We start from the raw sequence: 12,954 nt of genomic DNA, 5'->3' as shown, positions 1-12,954 counted from the left end.
ACCCACATTCCTTGTACTATTTCTTTTGTATTGTTTATCTGGTTTAATCTAGTTTTAACATTGTAAAGCCCTTTGTGATTCACTCTCTGTGAAAAGCGCTATATATATAAAGATGAACTTACTCGTCATATTTTATTTAATTTGAACGATTCATGTGTGTCAAAACTACTATATGTCTCCATATTTGCATCATTTTGCGAGTTTGCCGTGCTGATGCTGTTAAAACTCTACAAACCTTAAGCCTACTAAAGGTGATTTTCTTTGGAGGGGGGAAATTACTTCTGTTTTGGTTGTAGACTTAACCAGGTGGCATGTGTGTGTGTGTGTTTGTGTGTGTGTGGGGGTCATTCTAAAGAGAATAGAAGAACCAAAGAGGAAGAATTACGAAAACAATCTGGCCCTTGCAGCCCAGGATGGCTGCGGGACAGACAGTAGCGGTTTTAGGCACGGGCAATACGGGCATATGCCCAGGGCGCAAATTTAAAAAAATCTGCACCACTATTGTTATATCACGGAGTTGGTAACGCTTTGTAATAAGTCATTAATAAACTGTCTTTATAAGCATCTTAATACCACATTACTCATGCTTGTTAATGTCTTTTAAGTAGTTTATTAAGGAATATGTTAATGTATTTATAAATAGCTTATTTAACTGGTAAATCAGTTGTAAGACCTTTAAAAATGCTAATTAATGTACTTATAAGCAGCTTACAAAAACATTACTAGTGCTTGTTAATGTCTTATAAATAGTTTATTAAGGACTCTTATTATAAAGCTTTAGCGTAAGTTAGTTTGGAACGCAGAACAAGTCCTGCAGCATTTATACCTCAAGGACTTCTCACCATGTTGATCAAAAAGCACAAGAAAGAAGGAAAAAAGCCTGAAACTAAAGAACAAAACTTGTTTCAGCTCTACCCAGTTTTTGTAATTATAAGCCGATAAAATAAAAATTTTTGAAAGAGCAAAATATGACTTAAAAAGACGATTTCAAACAATTAATTGTACATTAAATATTACTGACATTGACAGTTTTGAATAATGAAATAAACCATAGACCATCAACCAAAGAATAAACAATAAACCCAATTGGAGAACTCTTGTACAAAACGATCAATAATTTACTTTAATTTAAAAAAGTAATTGCACTTGGGAGGAAGTTGACGCTTTATGAGAACTTTCCATCCATGTTATGTTTAAAGGAAAAGAAAGCCAATATTATTTTTCTTAGCAAAAAATTCTGTTTTACTCAGAATGTGGACGTCAGTGAATAAAGTGAAGGGCGTCCTTCCAGAAGTTGTGTTTTACAGTGAAAGGGGTTTGTGGGTTCATTTTATTTCTGTCTTAATGAGGGTCACTCAGGCCAGTAATGGATTCTTTGGCCGTAGTAGTTGCTGCGGTCTTCCACAGTGATGATCTGACTTGACATTTGAGAGGGTATACCTCCTCTTGTGGGGACTGTGGGAGATAATGACTGCCAGATTACATCAACAGGCTACCATGCCAACTGCTCATTGATGACACATCCCATGATGCAAAGCTATAATAAAGCTCCCATCAGTGGTGTCATAGGACTTTCAATGCTGGTTATTTCTCCGCAACAGATAGTTACCCAATAATTACATTTTAAAGTTCACTGAGAGATTTCCATAAAGATTTTAGAGACATTATCCTGTATTTCATGTCAGTTTTACTGAAATATAGTTCACCATGTCAGTCTGATGAATCTCCCATCGTGCTATTGTTTGGTGCAGTTCAAAACATAAATTAGACTTTTATGAATTTGAAGTTAATGTGACACTGACACCAACAATCACTGTTTATTTATGATAAAGATGATCAGATTAAGATGATCATGTTTTCACATGTCTATGTTGGACTGCCCTCTATCACCAGTTCTGTTCATAAACTTTGATAGTGGAAAGAGTTTCTAGGCACAACCAGTGGCTGGAGGGGGTCTGGTTCTGTGGACTACAGGATTTCCTCTCTGCTCTTTGCAGATGATGTTGTCCTGGTGGCTTCATCAAGCCAGGTCCTCCAGCAGGCATTGCGGCGGTTTGCCGCCGAGTGTGGAGCGGCTGGGATGAAGGTCAGTACCGCCAACCCTGAAGCCATAGTTCTTGACCAGAGAAAGGTAGTTTGTCCTCTCTGCTTGGATGGAGTGCTCCTGCCCACAGTGGAGGAATTTAAGTATTTTGGGGTCCTGTTGACGAGTGAGGAAAGATCTGAGTTTAAGATAGACAGGTGGATCGGAGCGGCATCTTCTGTTATGCCGTCTCTGTGCCGGTCTTTCTTGATAAAGCGAGAGCTGAGCCGCAAAGCAAAGCTCTCAGTTTATTAGTTGATCTTCGTTCCAATACTCAACGATGGTCATGAGCTCTGGGTCATGATCCAGAGCACACGTTTACATAGACTTCCCATTGGACGTGCTTTGCCAATGGCAGTTTGGACGTAGCTTTAGAGAGAGAGTGAGAAACTTGGTCATCAGGGGCCTCATTTATAAACGTTGCGTACGCACAAAAGAAGGCGTACGCCACTCTCTACGCAATAGTTGAGATTTATAAAAAGCAAACTTGACGGGAAAATGTGCGGTCCTCCACGCAAGCTCTGACCCAGGCGTACGCACAAAAACGGGTGAAATGAGAAATGGCGACACCGTCGGCAGATGGAAGAAACACGTGAAAGTGACAGTGTGTGCCAAATCGTGCTGGCATGTGCTGTGCTACACAATGTGGCACAGCTTAAAAACGTGCCTCTACCCCCTGGCGCTGATTGCTGTGTTGGCCCCGACCCTGAACCCCATCCCCACGCATTTGAGCCATTTGCTGCTGCTGTGCGCCAGCGTTTGGAAGTGATGCGTCGCTTGTAAAGAAAAAGAGGTGTGGAAAATATTATTTATTTAAGAATTCCCTCATCGTGCAGTTTATTTCAGTCAGGGCGATCTTGATTTCGCCCAACTCCTTGGCCACCTCTCTGATTGAACTACTGACTTCCCTCTGCATTTCAAGGACTGCATCGGTGAGGACGCGTCCACTGCTGGAGGGTTGAGAGCCGCGTGCCGTGGAGACGCTGGGGCCAGACGGCTGCTCAGCTGCAGCATCGTAACCACTGGCCCCGCTGGAACACCCAGCAACTAAAATAAAATTTTTCTATATTAATAATCTGTAATTGTGTAGCCTGCATACATGTGACTGCATTCATTTGAATTATTTCTCTTACCTGTGTCACCCTGACCCTGGCGCGTCGGCGATGCAGCGCTAGACGTTTTTTTGCCTCTACTTTGATGTCCGATCATTTCTTTCATTTCTTTTTTATTTCGGCCACGTCCGAGGTTGTGAGGCTACAGCATTTTCGGCGTCTGCCACCGTTTGCCGCTCACGTGCCTTTTTGGCATTAGTAATGTCCACACTGTGCCCCAAACAACACTTTTCTCCTCTATGGGCAACTATGGGCGTGTCATGTAGCCGCAAAAGCTGCGCTGCATTTAGAATCGGTTGTGATTTATAAAGGGAAAGATGCGTAGGATGTGCGTGCGCACGGTTTTATAAATCCGAATATTTCTGTGCGTACGCACGTCCTATGTTTCATCCGTACGCCACTTCTGACGCAAATCCTACGCAAAGTTTTATAAATGAGGCCCCTGGAGAGAGCTCAGAGTAGAGCAACTGTTCCTCCACATCTAGAGTTGAGGTGGCTCAAGCATCTGTTCCAGATGCCTTCTGGAGGCCTTCCTGGGGAGGTGATCCAGTTTACGCTGGAGAGACTATGTCTCCCGGCTGGCCTGGGAATGCTTTGGAGTCTCCACAGAGGAGCTGGAGGAAATGGGCAAGGAGAGGGAAGTCAGGGCATTTAGCTCAGACTGCTGATGGATGGATGGATGTTTTCACCTATGGTCATATGTCTCCATATTTGCATCATAATCTCACCTGAAATCTGAACTTTAGCAGATGATTTAAAGAATTTTACGTTTGTTTGGCCCCTTCCAGCTCTGTGGAGAACTGAAACAAAGAAGACAGAAACTCTGTGCTTAATTTTCATTGTTTACAAAATGCATTGCATTGTAATTCTGGTAAACATATTCAATGTGGAAAAAGAGTTGATTCAAGGTCTTGTTCCATCCCCAAATAACCGTGCAAAAAGAAGATTATTCTATTTACTTGACCACATAAATCATCCACGATTCCCCGCTGAAACATTTCTCATGGAAACTATCTGTTCATCAGACTTTTGCTTCCGTCTTGAGCCAGACCACCATACAGTGTTTACTATTAGAGAAGCACGTCTATAATTCATATTCTGTGCTGAGTTCTACTGATGTTGAAAAAGTGTGTTAAAAAAAAAATCCAATCCCCTGTTTGCTGAAAACTCGACCTTTTGAAAATTGGACAATCTCCTGTATTGTCAGGTGTGGGTGGGCTTGGCTCTTTTTCTGCACATTAGCTTCCAGCCACAGACTGCAATCTTGCTTGTTAAAAAGTGAGAACAGGCCAAGAAAAGGTGGTGGTCTGGATTTCCAAAAAACTCTTTGTAAATCATGATCATCACTTCCTTTGTGCATCCAAGAAAAGCAGTTTGGAGGTGGCAAAAAATCATTCTAGCAGATGCCGGTGGAGCGTGGAACGGCTCGTCTCACCTTTCCATCTGGAAGCCCTTACACAACACAATGCAGAGTACGCACTGCCATGGCAACGTGGTCCCGTTTAGAAAAAGGTGATGCTCAAACAAAAGTTTAGAGGAAAGGACACATGCAAGATGCAGGAGCACGCTGTGTGCACGCCTGCAGTCTTTAAGCTCAAGTGGTCCTGGATGTTGTTTGGAAGAGGCAACCCTGCAGGTAATGAGTAGGTACTGACTTGGCCCTGCGAAGGTGAGCTCACTTCCCCTCTTCATTTCTTCACACTCGCATGCACCGCTGCTCTCCAACTATGACTCAGCTCATGGACGGAGAAAGCCCTGCAAGAAACAGGAAGTGGTTTTACCAACCAAACTCAGGTAAAACTGATTGAAACATAACAGCTCAGACGAGGAGACCCCTCCCCCCTTACACACATGTCTGTACTCTATACATGCCCCCCCCCCAAAAAAAAAAAAAAACATGCAGAGAAACAGGATGTTTGCAGGCTCCCCAATGCGATCTTTTCAGACTCTAATGGCATCCTGATGGAACACAGGTGTCTCCTGGGAGTTGCAGCAAAAACACAAAAGATGACTCAGTGCCCGCTTCTCCGGTTTAATCATTCAGTGATTATTTTGTCTTTTGGTATTTCCTTACGCCCATGCTTTGCTGCAATTTAAAAGCTTCAGTCTGTTTTTATTTTTTTTGGGGGGGGGGGGGGGGGGTGCTAAAAGACTCTATAATAAAGTGATGAGACAGCAGGTCTTTGTGCCTGCCACATAAACAGGCCCCTGACTTTTAAGGGATTTTCCCTGAGACATCGGATGCAGGTGCTCTGCTTAGATCAAAGCGGCCAAGTAAAACTTAGTCTGGAGAGTCCAGGGGAACTGATTTATTCAGCTGTCCCTCTGTAAAAATGCAGTGTAGGATATTCAGCTAATGATGTTCCTTCAGATCACTTTAAAGTCCCACTCCGATCATCTTTTAATCTATTTTCAAAGTGTCACCAGGGGTCTTTCAATTAAGATTTTGCCATTTGTAGTGCCCCCCCTAAAAAAAAACAAATAAAACAAAAAAAAAACCTGTGTTGCTTTATAGGACATAGTCTCTGAAGAGCAGGAGGGGGTCATTGGAAAGTCATCTCTGAGTTGTGGGCGGGACTATCTATCTATCGATCGATCGATCAATCGAATGGTTCTATTCATTAATATTAATATTGTGCTGTTGAAAAATAGAGTGCATGACTGTGCAACGCCAAAACGCCTGTCTGTACTATGTGCCTAAGGCGAGGGATGATGGACTTTGTCAAGCAGAAGGAATGCTTTCACTAAAGACGTTAACGTCACACCCATACACGCCAGTGATACCTGAAATTGGCAGCAACAGTCAGTGAAACATGAACACACTTGTGAATTTGTGTTCAAATGTTGGGCTGTGAAGGCAACAACTTGTCTGTAAAACCTCAACCTGAGAAACATAAAAGTGAAAACATGACATCAGTTACTTGATCAAAAAGAATCCAGAGCCAATAAAAAAAAGTTTTTTAATGGAAATTCAGGAGGACTGTTGTCTGCCAAAAAAGAATGCAGTCATTTTTGATGTGTCAGCACACGCATGAACCCCCACACTGCTACGGTTTTAATGTATGAAGCTTCATAGCAGGGCAGAACAAGTGTGAAAGACGGTCCGATGTACCTGTTCAGCCCCTAACTGCAGGTGCTGTACAGCTCCTGAGCTTCGTTTTAATGCACTAATAACTGTGTTCTATTTTATAATAAAATCTAAAATAATCTGGAGTCTCAACAGGATTTCATAATCTAGCAAACAATTTGACATTTGCCTTTTGTTGCTGAAGAACAGTGAGAGCATCTGTCAAAATAGCAATAAATTCTTTTTTCAAAGTTGGAAAAGCTTCACCCCCTCAAGGTTTACAGGGGAGATTAATGTCTTTTAAAAAAACAACAACTGGTATCCTTATTCTCTGAACAAAACTCTGAACAAACACATCTGGAATGTACCTCTGGTTTCGGATGTTGTTGTGTACCAACTCCACAAATTTTGCTCTGAATGCAGCCCTGTTCCCATTGGAACGTTTAGAATCGAAAATCTCTTTGCCAGCCATCGATTTCCTGCATGCTGCTGTATTAAGGTGGTAGGAGATCTCAAACAGGAACAAGATGTGGAAGATATGAGTCATTGTGAAATTTTCAAAATCACAGCATTGGCTTTGTTCCCTTGTCTTGACATGTGTGCCTGAAATCCTGAAGACGGTGTTTTCTAACAAGCCCGCTTCACCTGCAACATCTTCCCGCCCAGAATCATGTCATCAAAGCAGATCTAATGGTCACCCCAGAGATGAGTGGATTTTCTGCATGGCTTGTCCCCAGTGCAGCCTTCTGTAACTGCTGTATCCCCGCTGAGTGAATGTTTCACAGGTATCAGCGCACGGAGTTGACAGAGGATGAAGCAGAGCTTGTACCACAACACAAACCGTCTCACATGAAAGGCAAACAAGAGTTGAAGCGCAGCTGAGTGCAGGAGGGGTGGAACACACCGCCACTAACAGCAGAGTAAATAATACCTGCAGGGATTGACCTTCTTGTTTTGACATGTATATTGCATTCCCAGCAGGGAGAAATTGGAGAAATGAAGGCAGCAGTGATGGAGCACCTCCAACCTGCATACAGAGCCATTCAGAGAACATCCTTGACTCAATGTTCTAGGCTAACAATGCAAATTACCTCCTTTCAAATATAATGAAAAGGCCTAGAGAAGATCCAGACACAAGGAGGAATGTAATAGAGATAATAAACTAAAATACTAAACTAACTTAGGGCAAAAATGTACTAAAGTAAAATAATCATGAAAAAAGCCTAAGTTAAAGGTTGGTAGTTACCTTTGTTTGGCAGAAATTTAATTTATTTGAGTCCATATTTGTAAACAACGTTTGTATTGATTGTTTTGTTAATCTGATTGTTTGGTTTTATGTATTAAAATGACAGTAAAAAATGTAAAAACATTTTTTTTTTACTCTGGGAGCAAAAATAAAAGGTTTCATTTCTGGACTGAGTAGCGCCCCTGAATGTTACGACAGTCCAAGTCCAACTACCTCAGAGACTGGGCTCGCCTGCAGACGCAGATTTTTTGCATGAAAGTCATTTCTGAGGGACAGCAGCCAGCTGTGGTGAATTTCTGCTCATCTGGAGGGACTGAGATGTAACATGGGGCTTCTATATGTCTCCACACAAATCTCAACTTTTTCTTCTCCTTAGGTATTTCTCTGACTTTTTGAGAAACATCTTTTTGTAGCAAACCCCTCTTTCTTCTACTCCTCATTAACCTGATGAAGAAGGAAACATGTTTGGTGTGAGCCCTCCCCCCAACACCACTTTGCTGTGGGAATGGAGTAGTAATGGTCGATGGAGGGAGGTCTCACACAGGAGGGGAAGACACCCACAATCAACACACACATAGATCAGAGAGCCGCAGTGTGTTTTCAGGTAACGCTGAGGGGGGGGGGGGGGGGGGGGCAGATGAACGCATCCACAGGAGCAGCGGGGGTCCTGATGAGACGCCTGAAGAGTCCTGGAACAGCCCAAGGAGGTACGGCGCTCGTCTGGCCCGTTTCCCGGCCTCCCGTGTTGGATCATGAAAAGGATCCAGTCGTTTACACCCTGTTGAAAAAGCCACCATAGCCACAGCAGCACCTGGATGTTATTTGGGCTAATGGACTTGGGGCTCACACCACAGTAATCAACTCAAGGGGGGGGGGGGGTTGTCGCTTGATTTCATGCAGCACCTTTCTCCAAAACTCCCTTTCTTTGTCTTTCTAAGCTCCCCTCCACTTTATTACCTTCCTACCTGCTTTCCCTGTCCTTATCTCCCCCATCCCCTCTTCTCATGTTTACCCTTTTTTTGCACAGGGCCGTGTTATGACAGAGACTTCCCTCCCCGGATGTATGCAGTCGGCGCTGGTGTCATGCCCTTAAGAGGTATGAGGGCCCTCACCGTCCTGCCAGACCCACCCGGGCCGGGAGGAGGGGCTGCTGGAGGTTCTGCTCGCACCTTTCCTCTCCTGGCTGCTGTTGATGGAAACTTAACGCAACCACACCAGAGGGACGAGGATTCACCTGTAAAATGTTCTCCTCATGAGCCTTTGCAGATGCTAAGAATGGTATTTACACGCCAGGATTGTTTCCAATTCTAGAAAAAGACTCCAACCTCACGCCAATGTAATTTCAAATGGAAAACAAGGTCAAAGTTATGAAAAAAAGTTGTTAAAGTATAGGAAGAAATGTCAAAATTTTAAGTTGTTAAAGTGTGTGAAGAAGGTTGCAAGAAAGTACAAGAAAAAAATCGTAAATGTATTAAATGAAAAGTCATTATTTCACAAGCAGTTGTGCCTTTTCAGAATAAAGTTCTAATTTAATTAAAATACATTTTTTCCAAGAGATTAACGCAGATTCAACAAGATTTTTGATCCGTGTAATGTCCAACCGATTTTACTGAATTTTCTGCAACATAAACAAAAAAAATGTAACGCTCAATTGTCTTTGGTGAAACCTTTTGAAAAGCTAAATTTAACACTTTTTGTAAAATTATGGCATTTTTATTAATACATTTATGGTTTAATTCTCATAAAAATGTTTGATTTTTTTCTCATACATTTACAACATTCTCCTTAATCATCATTTTACTTTAATTTCATGAATTTTGATTTATTTGACATATTTTATGGTTGCCCTAATATGACCTGTATGGACCAATTCCTTCATTTGTTTTTTATTTTCTCTCCCTTACTTTTCTGTAGTTTTTACACATTATCCTGCTGAGGTTTCTTGGTCCCTTTTACTCTTCTTGACTCACATTTATTTTTGTTATGAAAGCATCACATTGAAGGTTATCACATCCAAACCTAGAAAAAAAAAACGTAAACAGACATTGATTTTCATTTCTTTCAATACATGGTGTCAACCCAGAAAGCCGCCAATATAACATTATCAGTGCAACCCACCATATAAGTAAACCTGCCATAAAACATGTCAAATAAGTTTCCATTGGCCTCCTGTTTTCTCCCTTTTCTAACAGCCTGAATGTGAAAAAAGTCTTAAGTAAAATGCTACATTTCACCATTTTTCCATTCTTTAATTTTCACCACAAAGCCTGACATGTTTTAGGAGGTGCAACTTAATATTGCCTGAACTCCAGGACCTACCACAAAGATCTCTGGGTAAATGGGAGGGAAGGAAGTGCACAGACAGGAGGACGGGCGTGGATGGAAAACTGCACACTGACTTGGCTGGAGCAAACTCTTAAGTAACAACACGTGGCGGCGGAGGAGCTCCACATTCACGGTCACGGTGAGAGCCAGGATGACAATGGCCGCCCGGGCAGCCGGCGAGTTCCGAATAGGAAGCTGATAAGGCTTTGCCATACCTAATTCCTTTCCATGTTCTCATCCTGGGTAGCCATCACAATGGGCATGATTCATGGGGGTAATTCCGCCAGCTACTGAGTTGGCTCCTGTTTGCGTTTGGGAAGAATGTGACCTCACAATATGTCTCTTTCAGACCCATCACTATCTGCCTCCAACCAGGCTCCGCTTGAAGCCCTCTTCTGTTAAAGACTGCAGAGTGAGGACAAGGGAATGTAACAGACAGGCAAGGAGGAGAGGGGAAAAATCCTGCAAACACACTCCTCCTCCTCCATCCACTCTCCTCCTACATCACTCCGTCTGTTCCGGAGCTAAATCGACAAGTAAGGGAAGCCAGTTTACAGCAACAACCTGATTTCATGGAGCAAGAAGATCCCATTCTTGTCCTTTGTTTCTATAAATAAGCCACAGGAACTCCTCTAACTTTCAGATCAGAGCAGGAACGTGTGACGCAACAGTGTTGTGTAACAGGAGACCTCAGAAGGTCTCCGCATCTGCCTCTGAGACAAACTGCAATCATCGTGGGTAATTATTTAGCTGTATTAGGCTGTTTGAAGCTCAGTTAATTCCTTGTTACATTCCATCTGTCACACACACAAAGGCCCCAGTCTTATCTGCAGTCGGTGCTGAAATGTAAATTGGCTCAGGCAGCAGTGAGCTTATGCTACACGGAACATGAAGAGTGTAGAATGGCATTCAGTGCCAAGCGTGACTTGGCGTCTGCGTGTTTGTAAAAGCCTTAAAAACTGTAAGGATGTGGGATTAGTCGTTCTTGATATAATTTAATACACTTCTTTCCTTCTGAAGAGATGAGCTGATTCTCGGTTTGTCATTAGGAACTGGATGTATGGCGGGTGGCATTTCAATTCTTTGCCTCCAAAAGTCATCAGAAAATTTGTTTTCAATGATTCTGAGAAGATGAGCAGATAGAAGTTTTCTGTGCAATGCAAATTCAGTTTAAGAGGCATCAGTTTACATCAATTGACCCGTACAGGTGCTGCACAATTTTGGATTGGCGGGTCATGGAGAGGAGCGGCAGCATCTTAAGTTGAGTACAGGTGTGTCTTGCTGTTCCTTTGAGGACCGTACGACCATCTCAAGGGACGTCATGAAAATGGAACGTTCCACTTTCCTGCATCTGGTAAGTGTATCATGTTGTATTTGTAGGACTAATAGAAGTTTCACGCACTTATCACGTCTAGGTGATGCTGTTGTACGGTGTCCTAATGTCACACTAGTTGTCACGCCAATCTCGCCTTCTTTATTTTCCCTTACTCTTAAGCTACGCTCACATTGGGCAATCTTGAACGTGCTTTCAGCATATGGTGTTCACACTGCCTGAATGTAGCACATGTACTCAGTTGGAAGAGGCGTGTTGCAAAATGTCAAAGCGGTGCAAATCTGGTGAATCGTGCTCCAGGCTATATATTTTTCACAGATTTATTCTGATATACGACAGACTTGGTGCCAGATAAATCCAGTCGGGCACAAGTTGCAATCATTAATTCCTCCTTCATGATCAGTTCTACAACAGTTGGTACTATCGTGTTTTGAAAAAGACGCGAGTTTAACTTACAACATGCGTTCCGTGGTCACGCATGTTGGACGTAGATCCCAAAAACTGATTTAAAGGGTCTATACCGTGCTTTTCTCAAGTCTTTCAGATTAAATTATATCCTTATACAGTATATGATAATATGTTACTTTTGGCAGACTAAAGAGCTTTTTTTTTAAATTAAATATTAGTTATTTTCACAGCTCGTTTTCCAACCTGGAAGTAAGACATGTTGACCTCTGAGGCTCCGCCTTTCTCTCTATGGGTTCTCAGCAGCGTGTTTGTGTTTTCTCCCACAAAAACAAACGACATCCAAACTTTTGTAAAGAAGGAAGTGCATATTGTTTATATAAAAGGAACGCATTTACCCGATCCCCGCTAGCTCCACGGCAGTGCAGAGTCTACCTGGAAGAGGCTGTTCCTCACTTTGTGATGTCATAATGTGAGAACCCGCTAGTTTTTGTTGAGTTGGAGGGGCTGCTGCTCAGAGAGTGTGTACATTTCTAATAATGCACACCTCGTCGGCCATTAACCCTTACTTGCTGAGATTCTTTAAGTTTTTAATTAAAGAAAACTGTCAAGATGTTGAAGGATGAAGGCCTGCAAGAGAAGAGAACGACTCTGTGTCTACGTTTATGTTTGCTGAACTCTTAGCATGTTTTTAAAATACAGAAACTACAACAGTTGGTTCAATAACAACACCCTACATTAGTGGAATAGGTGCATGTTTAAACTGCAGGCATAAGCAGTGATACATCCTCCATGGATGGAAGCCAAACTTAAGTAAACTAATGTGCTGTTCTATTTATTCAACAAAGGTTATTAAATAGCGACTCGTCGCATTTCGGGCAGACACTCGGCAGAATTGCAGGTTACTCCCCTAGGGCGGGTCAGTTAATTAACCCACCTGCTTAGCGTCCTATTTAAGTCAGGTGTGCAATTGTTCATTCTCTCTTACCTTCAGCGCTCATTCTTTGCAGTTCCCTGTGCTCGCTGTTCTCTTTTCACTGTCCCGCCGGTCCCTGTCGGATCTTGTTGGATCTTCATCCTTTTCGCAGCAGCGCTGTGTTCCTCTTCGCCGATTCTCCGTGTTCGTTGTTCTCCTTCTGCGTCATGGTGTCCTCCCCCGTTCTTCTGTTTGTTGGTTCCCCCCTTCTTACAGGGGGGGGGGGGGGGGACATCCGTCTCCCCGCGTCTGCCCCTGTGTTTCGGCTTCCGGCTCGTTGCGCGTCTTCGGATCCGCGGCTCTCGTGTCGCGTGCCTGCGTGTCGCGTTGCGTGTCTACGGAGCAGTGTCCTGCCTCAGTCGGGTTGTCTGTGGCGATCGATCGGGAGATGTCTCGGCGTTTTTGGG

At 43.0% G+C, this 12,954-nt stretch overlaps 1 protein-coding gene and 1 long non-coding RNA gene across 2 annotated transcripts in view; both read left to right on the top strand.

Annotated features, from left to right (window-relative positions):
• Nucleotides 1–959: 959 nt before the first annotated feature.
• LOC110016549 lies at nt 960–9,049 on the top strand. Its single transcript, XR_002291879.2, has 2 exons — nt 960–2,086; nt 8,536–9,049. It is a non-coding gene; the product is annotated as an uncharacterized LOC110016549 (long non-coding RNA).
• Nucleotides 9,050–9,259: 210 nt separating this feature from the next.
• LOC105355847 overlaps nt 9,260–12,954 on the top strand; it is a 57,157-nt gene continuing 53,462 nt past the window's right edge. Inside the window, exons 1-3 of the mRNA XM_023963415.1 lie at nt 9,260–9,972; nt 10,183–10,369; nt 11,041–11,187. The gene's annotated coding sequence lies outside the window, so the exon portion shown is untranslated. The remainder of the gene's footprint in view (nt 9,973–10,182; nt 10,370–11,040; nt 11,188–12,954) is intronic.

Source organism: Oryzias latipes, chromosome 15 (genome assembly GCF_002234675.1).
Source record: "Oryzias latipes chromosome 15, ASM223467v1".
NCBI classification, from domain to species: domain Eukaryota; kingdom Metazoa; phylum Chordata; class Actinopteri; order Beloniformes; family Adrianichthyidae; genus Oryzias; species Oryzias latipes.
This window is presented reverse-complemented; position numbering and strand designations above follow the sequence as displayed.